The 17150-nt window shown below is 49.8% G+C and overlaps 1 protein-coding gene and 1 long non-coding RNA gene across 2 annotated transcripts in view; one reads left to right on the top strand and one right to left on the bottom strand.

The window, feature by feature from the left end:
- Positions 1 to 17150, top strand: part of TNFSF14 (TNF superfamily member 14) — a 42946-nt gene that overhangs the window by 12885 nt on the left and 12911 nt on the right. The gene's annotated exons all lie outside the window — the stretch shown is intronic.
- LOC143961257 (uncharacterized) lies at positions 4495 to 9382 on the bottom strand. The gene is made up of 3 exons (XR_013270440.1): positions 9123 to 9382; positions 6457 to 6549; positions 4495 to 5469 (listed from the first exon to the last, which is right to left on the bottom strand). It is a non-coding gene; the product is annotated as an uncharacterized LOC143961257 (long non-coding RNA).

Below are 17150 nucleotides of genomic sequence, written 5' to 3'. Positions count from 1 at the left end.
GCTCTGTGACACGATCGCCGGGAGGGCGGGGGAGATGGAGTCCACGGGTCCCACAGGCACGGTCATGCTGTACATGGCGGGCGCGTCCACTAGCCCCGCCAGTTAAAGGGGACGTACAGGTACATTTGCCCACCGTTGCCATTGTGCCGATGTATATCAGCGTGCAGCGGTTGGCAAGTGGTTAAAGGGGACCTGTGCTATGAAAACTGTGGCCAAAAAATATAAGAAGAGAGCAAAGGAATAGTCAACAGTATTGGCTGTGATCCCCCTGCAGCTGATCTTTACTGACTTACTATGCCTTGTTCTGCACAGTGTCTCTGTGTGGAGGTGGCCATCTTGGTAGAGGAGCAGGGTGCTTCTTCTTCTTATCAGAGCTGCCCCCCCCCCCCCCCCCCCAACTAATCAATATACGCTCATTGTGATTTTTTTGTAACCAAAAATATGCAGCAGAATACATATTGGCCTAAATTGATTTAGAAATTAGATTTTTTTCAACTGTTTCATTGGAAAGGTTTTATAGCAGTAAGTAAAAAAATATTGTTTTATTTTCAAAATTGTCGGTATTATTTTTTTTGTTTTGTTGATAGCGCAAAAGATCAAAAAAAGGCAGAGGTGGGGGCTATGGGGGCACTGGAGCCGAGCCACTGCTCTGTGTGTCCATTCCCACAAAGAGCTGTGGTTCAGCCCCACCTCCTCCATCTCCTGATTGGCTCGCTGGCTGGGATTGACAGCCAATGGCTTCCGCTGCTGCCTATATGAAGAGAGAGATAAGGCTCTCGTGGACATCGCTGGATCAAGAAGGGGCTCGGGTAAGTATTGGGGGTGGGAGGGGGGGGGATGGGGGCTGCTGCACACAGAAGGTTTTTTACCAATTTCACATCTTTAGTTTTATTTTTCTCTACATTCTCTACATTTACAAACAGGCCAAGCTGTCCAGCAAAAGCCACAATTACAGGGGTTGGGGTAAACCACAAAACACTGCTTAAGATGCTTACAGTCATCAGCTTTGATTATTTTACATCTATATAATCTTCTTGTGAAAATAAAAAGACACGCTGTTGTGCTCCTCACATGCACCCCATCTCACTCCAGCTCTCTGCCCTGCCCCTTTTCCAGAACGTTCTTCCTGGAAACAGAGGAGGCACCCAAGAGCTGAGGCAAATGTCAGTCACCTACTGCTACGCTAAACCACTCCCCTGCCCCCAGATCAAAACAAACAGGCCTAGCTCACAGCAAACCTGTACTGAGGGTGAATATGCAGGCTGACGTTTTGCTGATCTTTTTCTGAAAATGCTAATACTCCAGTTGTCATGTTGATGCTTTGACCTTTTTTAACCACTTAGCCACCAGGCCTGTTTTATACACTTGATGTTTACATATTAACCACTTCCCGACCAGCGCACGACGATGTACGTCGACAGAATGGCACGGGCAGGCATATTGGCGTACAGGTACGTCCAATATTCGATGCCGCGCTGGTCGGGACCCCCGTGAGTCCGGTCGCGGGACCCGCGGACTCGATCGCCGCGGGCATCCCCGCGACCGTCTCACGGAGCAGCCGAATGGAGGAAATGCTGTGTAAACAACATTTTTCCATTCTGCCTAGCAACTAGTGACGCTGATCTCTGCTCCATGTGATTGGAGCAGAGATCAGTGTACACTAAATGAAAGCCCAACCCCCCCACAGTCAGTAACACTCCCCTAGGAACACTTAACCCCTACACTGCCACCCACTGGTTAACCCTTTCACTGCCAGTGTCATTTACACAGGAATCACTGCATTTATATAGCAGTGATTACTGTATAAATGACAATGGTCCCAAAAATGTGTCAAAAATGTCCGATGTGTCTGCCATAATGCCGCAGTCACAATAAAAATCGCTGATCGCCGCCATTACTAGTAAAAAAAAAAATAATAAAAAATTATTAATAAAAATGCTATAAAACTATCCCTATTTTGTAAACGCTATAACTTTTGCGCAAACCAATCAATAATCGCTAATTGCGATTTTTTTTAACCAAAAATATGTAGAAGAATACGTATCGGCCTAAACTGAGGGAAAAAAATGTTTTTTTATATATTTTTGGGGGATATTTATTATAACAAAAAGTAAAAAATAATGCGTTTTTTTCAAAATTGTCGCTCTATTTTTGTTTATAGCGCAAAAAATAAAAACCGCAGGGGTGATCAAATACCACCAAAAGAAAGCTCTATTTGTGGGAAAAAAAGGACGTCAATTTTGTTTGGGAGCCACGTCGCACGACCGCGCAATTGTCAGTTAAAGCGACGCAGTGCCGAATCGCAAAAAGGGGTCTGGTCTTTGACCAGCAAAGTGGTTAAAAGCAGTTGTTTTTTTTGCTAGAAAATTACTTAGAACCCCTAAACATTATATATATATATATATCCTAGAGAATAAAATGACAGTCCTTGCAATACTTTATGTCACACCGTATTTGCGCAGCGATCTTACAAGTGCACTTTTTTTTTTTTAAATACAAGTTTTTGAATAAAAAAATAAGAAATCAGTAAAGATAGCCCCAATTTCTTTTTATATTGTGAATGATAATGTTACTCCAAGTAAATTGATACCCAACATGTCACACTTCAAAGTTGAGTCCGCTCGTGAAATGGCGACAGACTTTTACCCTTAAAAATCTCCATATGCGAAGTTGAAAAAATTCTAAACGTTGCATGTTTTGAGTTACAGAGGAGGTCCAGGACTAGAATTATTGCGCCCACTCTAACAGCGCAGTGATACTTCACATGTGTGGTTTGAACACCGTTTTCATATGCGGGCGCTACTCACGCTACCTACTACACGAGCTCGGCGGGACGGGGCACGTTTAAAAAAAAAAATTCTTATTTATTTTACCTTTTCTTTTTTCTTTTTACATTGTTCTTTTAAAAAAAAAAATGGGTAATTTTTATGCCTATTGCAAGGAATGTAAATGTGCCTTGTAATAGAAAAAAAGCATGACAGAGCCTCTTAAATATGAGATCCGGAGTCAAAAAGACCTCAGATCACATATTTACACTAAAATGCAATAAAAAAATAAAATAAAATAAATGTCCCTTTAAGAGCTATGGGCGGAAGTGACGTTTTGAAGTTGCTTCGGCACTGCAATGATATGGAGACGGATGGGGGCCATCTTCCCCTCACTCATCTCCATACCCCAGAGGGAAGAGGACACGATCACCTCCACTGCTTACGGCGGCTCCAGTAAACGGCGAAGGGCATCGGAGCGCGGCGAGAGGGGGGGTGGGGCCGATAAAAGTGATCTTGCGGCAAATCTGCCACAGAGACCACATTTATCTAAAAGCGGACCACCCGCTGAAGAAGAAGACACCAGGGTTATGGTAGCTAGTTGCTGCCATAACACCGATATTCCTCTTCAAAGTGCCAACATCTACAGATATAATATTGCTGAGTTTATCTGAGATGTTTTGCGGTGTGAACCTCTCCTGGCCTGGCACTAATCACATTTAATGTCGGTGAATCATCCTCCTCTCAGGTCTGTGCCATCTTTAATATGAATTACGTAGGGCAAATCGGGGTCAATAAAGCAGAACTAAACACTTGACTAGTGTAGTCTGAATGTTCCCCTTATACTATTCCTTACCTATTAGAAACGAGACCACACCATAGGTTGGAGTAAACTGGCCACAACAGCCTTTATTAAACATAACTCAAATTCACTCCAATAACTTGTAAATATGAAAATATATAAATATATAAATATATATAAATATATAAATATAAATAACTTTATTAACATTAAACCACATTTTAATTAACATTAACTGCCCATTCTGGTGATCTCTGACGGTGACCACACTTAAGCCAATACCAAATCACTGCGGTACACCTGACCAACTTCCCAAAGGCCTCCACCTGTGACCGGTCGGAGACAACTTCCGCCAGTGAACATAACCGTATTCCCTCCAACGTTCAGGAATACCCAGAGGGGCCGATCGTTAGATGAGCCCCCCACACCCTCAGATCCCTTCTGAGTACCTGTCTACCGTCAGAAACCACCAGAAAACACACCGCCAACACGAAAAACTTTCAGCTGCCGTGACAACCGATGAAACCTGCAAAAGAAGAAAAGACCAGCAACAAAACACCACAAAACAAACACATAACAATAGGGCGGGAGGGTGGGAAAAACTGCCTCCTCTGTGTCACACTGGGCTCCGAATGATTCCTTAAAGCCACACCTCTCCCTTTTATGTGACCCCTCCCCTACCCTGAACTTGTTTCCTGCAAACCTTTTCCTGAACTCCACCCATAAAGCTTAACCCTCTGTGTCCCTCATCCACACTGTCATGTCCAGCACTCCTTATATCATTTCATTCTTAATCCGTGCTTCTCTTGACTAGTGTAGTCTGAATGTTCCCCTTATACTATTCCTTACCTATTAGAAACGAGACCACACCATAGGTTGGAGTAAACTGGCCACAACAGCCTTTATTAAACATAACTCAAATTCACTCCAATAACTTGTAAATATGAAAATATATAAATATATAAATATATATAAATATATAAATATAAATAACTTTATTAACATTAAACCACATTTTAATTAACATTAACTGCCCATTCTGGTGATCTCTGACGGTGACCACACTTAAGCCAATACCAAATCACTGCGGTACACCTGACCAACTTCCCAAAGGCCTCCACCTGTGACCGGTCGGAGACAACTTCCGCCAGTGAACATAACCGTATTCCCTCCAACGTTCAGGAATACCCAGAGGGGCCGATCGTTAGATGAGCCCCCCACACCCTCAGATCCCTTCTGAGTACCTGTCTACCGTCAGAAACCACCAGAAAACACACCGCCACAGCCCGAAAGGGTGACCCCCTCAACCTTGAGGGCCGCCCCACACCCGAAGAGCTTTCTGTATGCCCTCCTGTAAGCCAAAGGACCAGAGGTCAATCCCCACATCCGATAGATGAATGCCATCCCGCCTAAGATAAAGCCCTACATTCACCTCCAATTCCCTGTGTCTTACCACAATGCCCCCGTTCTGCACTACAAACCGCCCAACAACCTTATTAACCCTAATCCTAGTTTTCTCAAGGCTGGCTAAAGACCTGGCCCCCCGCCACACCGTTCTGGCCACAATGTCCGACCACACCAAAATGGTGCCCGGGAAAAGGACTCGCATGCGCAACACATCAGCCTTGATATCCGCCAAAATGTCCTTCACTTTCCGAACTCCCAGGTCATTGCCCCCCGCATGAACAACCAGCACATCCGGGGGCCTATCCCTCAAAGCGAAGCGCTCCACCTCCCTCATGACACGCTCCCACCTCATGCCCGGGAAACCCAACCACATCACCCTAGCTACCTCCCTGGGGATACCCAATTGCCTGCCTGCTGGTAGAGAATCACCTCTCCTGGCCCCCCAGCAGACGTACGAATGCCCCAGGATCCAAACGAGGCGTTGAGAACCTCCATCTGGAATGAAAACAAGAGAAATAACACAACAACCAAAGGAATGTTACAAGCACAGTCCTCCCCCCCATAAATCCACAGCAAACAACCCCCAGCCGCACCCTCCTTACCCCAGTAGCAACTGCGGCCGGACATAGGACCAGAACCTCCGGGACTCCCATCTACCAATCCGGCGAACCACCGCCTCCTCCAGCCCACATCGAGCCGCTTCCATGGCCGCCCCAATCCGAAAAGAGTGGGACGCGTAGTCCCGCTCATCCAAACCCACCGCCCTCAGGCATTGCCGAAAGACCGACACAAACTGAAAACGGGATAGAAAAGAGCCCTCCTCGTGCACCAAAAAGGGGCCCGCCCCCACAGGCCGTACCGCCCGGAAAGCCCGTACCGCCGCCACCGGGCACACTACCGAGCCCGGCAGGGCGAGCAGCGTAATCGCCACTCCCTTGCCCCGTTGATCAGTCTTAGACCTACGCAACCGTATACTCACCCGATCCGCAACCACCTGCATATCCTGATCCAACAGACCCCCAGCCACCCGTTTTGAGCGACACACCAACTCCCCAATCCTAAAAGCCCCATAAAACGCCAACGAAAACGCTGCCGTAAACAGAACGGTCTCGTAAGCAGACGAGCAAACGTCCACCAGCCGAGAACAAATTGCCACCAAATTGTCAAATGACACCGGCCGGCGCGCATCCCTACCCTTCCAATCCCTCCTGTACCCCTTCAACGTTTGCCTCACCCAAAAATCCTTCGTCCCATCCGGCTCCCCCCACAGTTTGAACAAAAAGGCCAACCCCGCCAGCTTCCGCTCAATAGACGCGGGAGACAGGCCCGTCTCAATGTTCCGGGCAACCCAGTACAATACCACCCAGCGCCGGTCGGAGCCCCGACCAGCCACTCCAACCTCCCGCAGGAACGCCCACCATTCCGCCCACACTCTAGAATAAGCGGACCATGTAGCCTCACTCAACGACCTTTTTAACCAACCTGCGGCGATTCCAAGGGAAGTTCCCACATCCACCCGGGGCATGGCGCCCCCGACTCCTCCGCTCCCGGCGCCAGCTGCCGGAACTTGTCCCACTGAAAACGAGAGAGCGAGTCAGCCAAAGAATTCTCCACCCCAGGTATGTGCACAGCATAAACGTAAACATTGAGCCGCAAACAGCGAAAGACCAGGTGTCGCAGCAGCCGGATGACCGGGGGGGAGGAAGCAGTCATCCGATTGAGGACCTGGACCACCCCCATGTTATCGCAATTGATGCGCAACTTCAAATTACGAAACTCCGCCCCCCACAGCTCCAATGCCACCACTATCGGGAACAATTCTAGCAAAACCAAATTGCCCAACAACCCCGCAACCTCCCATGAGCGTGGCCAAGGTTCCGCACTCCACCGACCCCGGAAAAATGCCCCATAACCCGTTGAGCCAGCCGCGTCAGTAACCAACTCCACATCGAAGTTGCTCACTGGCCCCGACATCCACATAGCCCGCCCATTATACGACTCCAAAAATTCATGCCAAGCCCGCAGGTCCTCCCGGTGTTCCCTTCGCAAACGCACAAAGTGGGTAGGGGCGGTTACCCCGGCAGTGGCCCCCGACAGCCGTCGGCAGAACACACGGCCCATAGGGATGATCCGGCAAGCGAAATTCAGCTTGCCCAACAGGGACTGCAGGGCCCGAAGCTGAACCTTCGGCCGGCCCTGCCTGCCTGCCAACTCCGCCTGCAGATCCCGTAATTTATTCTCTGGCAAGCGACACTCCATTGCCATAGAATCAATCACGATTCCCAAAAAACTCAATTCCGTCACCGGGCCTTCCGTCTTATCCCCCGCCAACGGCACCCCGAACCTGCCCGCAATGTGCTGCAACGTGGACAGAAGAATCGCACACACATTGGAGGCAGGCGGGCCCACGCACAGAAAGTCATCCAAATAGTGGATGACCGACTCCAGGCCCGAAACATCTCTCACCACCCCTTCCAAAAATGAACTAAAAGCTTCAAAATAGGCGCATGAAATGGAACAACCCATGGGCAGGCACAAGTCCACATAAAACTTGCCCCGCCAATGGCATCCCAACAGCCGGAAGCTGTCCGGGTGGACCGGCAGAAGGCGAAACGCCGATTCCACATCCGCCTTGGCCATGAGAGCCCCACGACCATACCGCCTGACCCACCGTACCGCCGCGTCAAAAGACGTGTAGGAAACCGTACATGCCTCCGGGTCAATGAAATCATTGACCGACCCCCCTTTCGGAAAAGACAGGTGATGAATCAAGCGAAACTTCCCCGGCTCCTTCTTAGGAACCACACCCAACGGGGAGACCACCAGGTCCCCCCACGGCTGCACTTCGAAAGGACCACCCATCCGGCCCAGCGCCACCTCTTTACCCAATTTGTCATCCACAACCCCCGGGTGATCTAAAGCCGATCGCAAATTCCTGGCCAACGGCGGCACCCCTCCCAAAGAACAGGGAATCCTAAAACCGTCCCGAAAACCCAGAATTAACCCCCGCGCCGCCGCACCATCCGGATACCTATTTAGGAAAGGAAGCATCCTTCCCAGGTTCACCGGCGTCATCCCTTTTGTGACCGGCGGCACCGGCACGCTGACCTTTTTTGAAACAGCGGGACAGGGGGTGGGTGCCGCCGCACCCGGAGCACTCATGCTTGAAGCGGCACGCGCCTCCGAATTTACAAGCCCCTTCATTAAAGGGCCAGCACACCCCCCACTTCTTTCCGGCCGGCAGTCCCGAGGAAGACGCACTCCCGGCCCCCCCCTGAAGAAACGGAGTGGGCGCCCGCGGAGCAGACATAAGCCTCATCCAGAGGCTTATGTCCTTGTGATCCCACCGCAGGTCAGCCCGCACTGCCTTACGCTGACGAAACTGCTCATCATAGCGCAGCCAAGCCAGCCCTCCATACACTCGGTGAGCCTCCCCAATCGCGTCCAGGTAACAAAATAACGCCGAGCAATGCTCGGGGTTCTTTTCCCCTATCACGCTAGCCAAGATAGCGAACGCCTGAAGCCAATTTGCAAATGTGCGCGGGATCAGCCGATACCTACGTTTCTCCTCGTCGTCCTTCTTGGAACTGTCCGGCTTAACCCTGTCCAAATTAAATTTCTCGAGGGGGAGCAAAGAGAAAATCTCCACATACTCACCCTTGCCGATCTTGTCCCGCACCTCCTGCTTCAAATGCGCCCCCAATGGGCCTTCGAAACAAACATAGACTTCGCACCGGGCAGCATCCGCGATCCTAACCAGGTCAGACCGCGCCCCCGGGTCCGCGGGCACCGGGGGGACCCCCGAGCCCACAGCCCCCGCATCCATGCTCCCCGACACCGCAGCAGGCGGTGCATCCCACGCAGGAATGCCTCCGCCCCCCCGGCCCCCCCCACAGTACCCATCCAGGGGGCCACCTGAGGCGACCCGGAGCCCCCAGCAAACTTACCAACCAGGGCCTGCAGCCCCCCCAACAGCTCCTGCAACTGACCTGACGGCCCCCCCGGGGCCACAGGCCCCGCCCCCTGCGCTGAACCTGCCGCAACCCCCCCCAATACGTCCCGGGATCCCGTGGGTACCGCACCCCCCTGCGCCACCCCTATCAGATCCCGCAAGGCATCCGCCAGCAATGTAGACTCCCGCAACTTACCCGGGCCCCCAGGGGCCTCGGCGACCGGTACCGGTCCGGGTGCAGAAAAGGACCCCTCCTCCTCCTGGGACAGCTCGCTCTCTGAACCGACCTCTCCAGCGCGCACCGGGGACGCGGCCATCCCCCTGTGCTCCGCGCGGTCCATCCGGTCCCTGCGATCCGGGACTGCAGGCAATGTCCTCCTCCCCCCGCCGCCCCCGGCATGCCGGCGTCTAAAACCAGCCCTGCCAGGCACCTTGGCAGCCTTCTGCGACCCTCCCTCCCCCCCCTCCAGCATGCGACCCCCCCGGAGCGCCCCCCTCCCCCCCACCGCGCGGATGCTGGCCCCAGACCCAGCATGCCGCAGATCCCCCGCCACGTGCACCCCCCCTTGGCCTGCCGACCCAGAGCCATCCACACTCCCCCCCACCTCCACCGGGCCCCGTGCGGTCCCGGCGCCATTACCATGCGGCCGCGAAGCCCCGCCCCCCTCCGGTCGGCCGCGCAACGACCGCCCGGACCGGGGGGAGCCGATAACCTGCCGTTTTGCCGGGGGGACCGATCGGTCCACCCCCGGGCTCCGGGAGTCACGAGGCGGCCGAGGAGTAGGCCCAGGAGAAAAACGCGCCGGAGGCCGAGACCTCCGCGCGCGCAGTGGAACCTCACCTGTCCCGCCGCCGTCCACATCACCGTCCGCCAGGTCACCCACACGTTCCCGCAGCCAGTCCGCACCGTGCACCTCCGCCGCCCGTCGCAGCCGCGCGAAGAGTCCCTCGAGGTCCGCCATAGCAGAGGAGCAGCGAAAAAACTGCCTCCTCTGTGTCACACTGGGCTCCGAATGATTCCTTAAAGCCACACCTCTCCCTTTTATGTGACCCCTCCCCTACCCTGAACTTGTTTCCTGCAAACCTTTTCCTGAACTCCACCCATAAAGCTTAACCCTCTGTGTCCCTCATCCACACTGTCATGTCCAGCACTCCTTATATCATTTCATTCTTAATCCGTGCTTCTCTTTAAAAAAAATAATCTAGGAGCAGGCAGCATAGGCGTTCTTAAGGGGTGTGTCGGATGTCCCTGGGCACACCCTAATCACCCCGGGAGGCGCAGATTACCCCTGCTGATATTGCACGAATGCCCCCGCACAGAGCTCCAAAAAAACAAACATGAAAAAATATATAAATGAGAAACTATTGACACTGTCCATTGCCCTACTAACACCTCCATGTTTTAATACACTTTGGGTGCCCACCCTAATGCAATAGGCTGTGCACACCTATGGCACGCAGGATGTTAATTGCAGAATAAACATGCAGAAATGATAATAGACTGACCTGCCTGCCTACAGCCTTCCTTATAATGTACACAGAGCTGTGCATTCACTGCTCAGTATACATTCCTGCACTGTGCCTGCAAAGCTCCGTATACATTCCGGCACTGTGCATGCACCACTCAGTATACATTCCGGCACTGTGCATGCACAGTCAACTATACATTCCGGCACTGTGCATGCACAGCTCAGCACACACTCTGGCACTGTGCATGCACAGCTCACTATACATTCTGGCACTGTGCATGCACAGCTCAGTATACACTCCTGCACTTTGCATGCACAGCTCAGTATACACTCCTGCACTTTGCATGCACAGCTCAGTATACATTCCAGCACTGTGCATGCACAGCTCAATATACATTCCTGCACTGTCCATACACAGCTCAGTATACATTCCTGCACTGTGCATGCACTGCTCAGTATACATTCCGGCACTGTGCATGCACAGCTCAGTATACATTCCGGCACTGTGCATGCACAGCTCAGTATATATTCCTGCACTTTGCATGCTCAGCTCAGTATACATTCCGGCACTGTGCATGCACAGCTCAGTATACATTCCTGCACTTTGCATGCACAGCTCAGTATACATTCCAGCACTGTGCATGCACAGCTCAGTATTCATTCCGGCACTGTGCATGCTCAGCTCGGTATACATTCCTGCACCATGCATGAACAGCTCAGTATACATTCGGACACCGTGCATGCACAGCTAAGTATACATTTGGGGACTGTGCATGCACAGCTCAGTATACATTCCTGCACTGTGCATGCACCGCTCAATATGCAGTCTTGCACTGTGCATGCACCCCTCAGCATACATTATGGCACTGTGCATGCGCAGCTCAGTATACATTTCGGCACTGTGCATGCACAGCTCAGTATACATTCCTGCACTTTGCATTCAAAACTCAGTATACATTCCTGCACTGTGCATGCACAGCTCAGTATACATTTCTACAGTTTGCATGCACAGCTCAGTATACATTCCAGCACTGTGCATGCACAGCTCAGTATACATTCCGGCACTGTGCATGCACAGCTCAGTATACATTCCTGCACTGTGCATGCACAGCTCAGTATATATTCCGGCACTGTGCATGCACAGCTCAGTAAACATTCCAGCACTGTGCATGCACTGCTCAGTACACATTCCTGCACTTTGTATGTACAGCTCAGTATATGTTGCTGCACTGTCCATTCACAGCTCAGTATACATTCCGGCACTGTGCATGCACAGCTCAGTATACATTCCTGCACTGTGCATGCACAGCTCAGTATATATTCCGGCACTGTGCATGCACAGCTCAGTAAACATTCCAGCACTGTGCATGCACAGCTCAGTATACATTCCGGCACTGTGCATGCACAGTTTACTATACATTCCGGCACTGTGCATGCACAGCTCAGCACACATTCCGGCACTGTGCATGCACAGCTCACTATACATTCTGGCACTATGCATGCACAGCTCAGTATACACTCCTGCACTTTGCATGCACAGCTCAGTATACATTCCGGCACTGTGCATGCACAGCTCAGTATATATTCCTGCACTTTGCATGCACAGCTCAGTATATATTCCTGCACTTTGCATGCACAGCTCAGTATACATTCCGGCACTGTGCATGCACAGCTCAGTACACATTCCTGCACTTTGCATGCACAGCTCAGTATACATTCCAGCACTGTGCATGCACAGCTCAGTATTCATTCCGGCACTGTGCATGCTCAGCTTAGTATACATTCCTGCACCGTGCATGAACAGCTCAGTATACATTCGGACACCGTGCATGCACAGCTAAGTATACATTTGGGGACTGTACATGCACAGCTCAGTATACATTCCTGCACTGTGCATGCACCGCTCAATATGCAGTCTGGCACTGTGCATGCACCCCTCGGCATACATTCCGGTACTGTGCATGCGTAGCTCAGTATACATTTCGGCACTGTGCATGCACAGCTCAGTATACATTCCTGCACTTTGCACACAAAACTCAGTATACATTCCTGCACTGTGCATGCACAGCTCAGTATACATTCCTACAGTTTGCATGCACAGCTCAGTATACATTCCAGCACTGTGCATGCACAGCTCAGTATACATTCCAGCACTGTGCATGCACAGCTCAGTATACATTCTGGCACTGTGCATGCACAGCTCAGTAAACATTCCAGCACTGTGCATGCACAGCTCAGTATACATTCCGGCACTGTGCATGCACAGTTTACTATACATTCCGGCACTGTGCATGCACAGCTCAGCACACATTCCGGCACTGTGCATGCACAGCTCACTATACATTCTGGCACTATGCATGCACAGCTCAGTATACACTCCTGCACTTTGCATGCACAGCTCAGTATACATTCCGGCACTGTGCATGCACAGCTCAGTATATATTCCTGCACTTTGCATGCACAGCTCAGTATATATTCCTGCACTTTGCATGCACAGCTCAGTATACATTCCGGCACTGTGCATGCACAGCTCAGTACACATTCCTGCACTTTGCATGCACAGCTCAGTATACATTCCAGCACTGTGCATGCACAGCTCAGTATTCATTCCGGCACTGTGCATGCTCAGCTTAGTATACATTCCTGCACCGTGCATGAACAGCTCAGTATACATTCGGACACCGTGCATGCACAGCTAAGTATACATTTGGGGACTGTACATGCACAGCTCAGTATACATTCCTGCACTGTGCATGCACCGCTCAATATGCAGTCTGGCACTGTGCATGCACCCCTCGGCATACATTCCGGTACTGTGCATGCGTAGCTCAGTATACATTTCGGCACTGTGCATGCACAGCTCAGTATACATTCCTGCACTTTGCACACAAAACTCAGTATACATTCCTGCACTGTGCATGCACAGCTCAGTATACATTCCTACAGTTTGCATGCACAGCTCAGTATACATTCCAGCACTGTGCATGCACAGCTCAGTATACATTCCAGCACTGTGCATGCACAGCTCAGTATACATTCTGGCACTGTGCATGCACAGCTCAGTATACATTCCAGCACTGTGCATGCACAGCTCAGTATACATTCCTGCACTGTGCCTGCACAGCTCAGGATATATTCCGGCACTGTGCATGCACAGCTCAGTAAACATTCCAGCACTGTGCATGCACTGCTCAGTACACATTCCTGCACTTTGTATGTACAGCTCAGTATATGTTGCTGCACTGTCCATTCACAGCTCAGTATACATTTGGGCACTGTGCATGCACAGCTCAGTATACATTCCGGAACTGTGCATGCACAGTTCAGTATACATTCCGGCACTGTGCATGCACAGTTCAGTATACATTCCGGCTCTGTGCTTGTGTGCCAGGATGGCTGAACTCCTGTGAATGCACACATGGCAGAAGAAGCTAGAGAGAAGATGTCAGCACTGGTGAGGGACCTCATGGTAATATTGACGCTAAGGTAAATGTTTAGAGGTTAGTTCCTCTGTAAGGGGAATATTTTAAACAGTTATACTGACATTTACCAAACATCCACTGCAGGTGAATCTGTTTTAGGTGACAGTGATTGATTAACGACGAGTTTTTAAAGTGGAGTTCCACCAATTTAAAAGTCAGTACCTACAAAATGTATGCCAAGTATGCGTTGTGCCAACCTTCAGAATTTATGATTTCTTGACCATTTTTCAGGGAATATAAATGAATGAATAAAATACTTGTATAGCGCACAATGCGAACTGAATCACCTTTAGGCGCTGTGGCGAGCTTTGATCATCTGCTAAAATAACACAAAAACCTTTCTTTCACTCGTGGTTAGTGTTTGGCTGAAGCCATTTATTATCCATCAACTGGATTTACTCTTTTTAAATCATAATGGCAACAGAAACTACCCCAATTACCCTGTTTAAAAGTTTACATACCCCAGTTTTTAAAGCTGAGTTCCACCCATTTAAAAGTCAGCAGCTACAAAAAGTATGCCAAGTATGCGTTGTGCCAACCTTCAGGGTTTTTTTAGGTTCCTACTCAGAGGAACCTCTTACCTGGATCGGTAAAAGACTGCCAGAACTTTTGTGCCACTGTTTTAATTGTAAACCAAGCCTGGTTTTCTCAGAGCCCAGTCCTCCAAGGAGAGACTTACAGGCAAAACCTTGTTTCTTCGAGATGACGAGGCCCGGGTACCATACCATCTTGGGAGTCAAAATATCGGCCCGAGATAAGGATCTGGTCAGCATAGCACTTTAAGCCCCAGCAGGGACCTGATTAAAGCTTTCTTCACAGCACATGTTTTACGTGACCAACCACCTTAGACACTGGCGAAAAAATGGAGGTGCTCCCCGTAGTGGAGGGGTTATATAGGGGTGGAATTCTCCTTAATTGGGGTTTACCAGTGTCCAATCACCGAAGGTGCCTATCTAACCCACTATGTAATGAAGGTTCTGTGTCCCGTGATGTATGATCAAGAAAATCGGACACTCACCTGTCCCACGGTCGAGCGATGCGGGCGTAAGAAGCCCTGCTCCTCTCCCCCACCTCTTTGCGGCGCCGACATTCTAACGATGGGCGCCCGGCTGTGGCTTCACATCCGGGCATGCATTGCGCATGCACGAGCCATGCTGTGCACTGTGATTGGCCGGGCAATCTTCTGGGACTTGTGACGTGTCCCAGAAGAATGCAGGGAGGGAAGTGAGAGAGGTGATCTTCTTTCCGGCGTTGCGGCACCAAGGGAGGAAGTGGGAACTGGGTGCCTGTAAAAACAGTGTACCCGCTCCCCCCCCCCAAAAAAAGTAATGCCAAATGTGGCATGTCAGGGGGTCACCAACACTTAAAGCAGAAGTTCCATTTTTGGGTGAAACTCCACTTTAATACCGTGTATTGCTCCCTTTAACATCAATGACAGCTTGAAGTCTTTTGTGGTATTTGTGGATGAGGCTCTTTATCTTCTCAGATGGTAAAGCTGCCCATTCCTCTTGGCAAAAAGCCTCCAGTTCCTGTAAATTCTTGGGCTGTCTTGCATGAACGGCACGTTTGAGATCTCTCCAGAGTGGCTCAATGATATTGAGGTCAGGAGACTGAGATGGCCACTCCAGAACCTTCACTTTATTCTGCTGTAGCCAATGACAGGTTGACTTGGCCTTGTGTTTTGGATCATTGTCATGCTGAAATGTAAGTCCCATGCGCAGATTCATGGCTGATGAATGCAAATGTTCCTCCAGTATTTTTTGATAACATACTGCATTCATCTTGCCATCAATTTTGACCACATTTCCTGTGCATTTGTAATTCACACATCCCCAAAACATCAGCGATCCACTGCCGTGTTTCACAGTAGGAATGGTGTACCTTTCATCATAGGCCTTGTTGACGCCTCTCCAAATGTAGTGTTTATGGTTGTGGCCATAAAGCTAAATTTTGGTCTCATCACTCCAAATGACTTTGTGCCAGAAGGTTTGAGGCTCGTCTCTGTGCTGTTTGGTGTATTGTAAGCGGGATACTTTGTGGCTTTTGCGTAGTAATGGCTTTCTTCTGCGACTCGACCATGCAGCCCATCTTTCCTGGGACCAATTCTATTTAATTTATTCATAAACAGTTCAATCTCTGTATTTGCAGACAATACTAAGCTAAGCAGGGCAATAACTTCTCCACATGATGTGGAAACCTTGCAAGAAGATCTGAACAAATTAATGGGGTGGGCAACTACATGGCAAATGAGGTTTAATGTGGAAAAATGTAAAATAATGCATTTGGGTGGCAAAAAATATGAATGTAACCTATACACTGGGGGAGAACCTCTGGGGGAATCTAGGATGGGAAACGACCTGGGGGTCCTAGTAGATGATAGGCTCAGCAATGGCATGCAATGCCAAGCTGCTGCAAGCAAAGCAAACAGAATATTGGCATGTATTAAAAAGGGGATTACCTCCAGAAATAAAACGATAATTCTCCCACTCTACAAGACTCTGGTCTGGCCGCACCTGGAGTATGCTGTCCCGTTCTGGGCACCAGTCCTCAGGAAGGATGTACTGGAACTGGAGAGAGTCCAGAGAAGGGCAACTAAGCTAATAAAGGGACTGGAGGACATTAGTTATGAGGAAAGGTTGTGAGCACTGAACTTGTTCTCTTTGGAGAAGAAATGCTTAAGAGGGGATATAATTTCAATGTACAAATACCGTACTGGTGACCCCACAATTGGGATAAAACTTTTCAGCGCAGGGGAATTTAATAAGACACGCGGCCATTCACTAAAATTAGAAGAAAACCGGTTTAACCCTGAACTGCGTAGAGGGTTCTTTACTGTAAAAGCGGTAAGGTTGTGGAATTCCCTTCCACAGGCGGTGGTTTCAGCGGGGAGCATCGAAAATGTCAAAAAACTATTAAATAAGCACCTGGACAACCACAACATACAGGGATATACAATGTAATATTGACATATAATCATACACATAGGTTGGACTTGATGGACTTGTGTCTTTTTTCAACCTCGCCTACTATGTAAATGCCTCCTTATTATGCATCTTGAAACAGCCACAGCACATGTTTTCAGGGAGTCCTGTATTTCACCTGAAGTTATTTGTGGGTTTTTCTTTGTATCCCAAACAATTTTCCTGGCAGTTGTGGCTGAAATTTTAGTTGGTCTACCTGACCATGGTTTGGTTTCAACAGAACCCCTCATTTTCCACTGTTTCTCTGTACCCAGATATGCTGGGTATGTCTCTTCATTTTTGGCAGTGAATG

The sequence above is a fragment of the Lithobates pipiens genome, unplaced genomic scaffold, assembly GCF_037356315.1.
Source record: "Lithobates pipiens isolate NorthernLeopardFrog02 unplaced genomic scaffold, aLitPip1_a1.2 Scaffold_8, whole genome shotgun sequence".
Taxonomy (NCBI): domain Eukaryota; kingdom Metazoa; phylum Chordata; class Amphibia; order Anura; family Ranidae; genus Lithobates; species Lithobates pipiens.
Note: the sequence above shows the minus strand (reverse complement) of the source record. Positions and strands in the feature narration are given on the sequence as shown.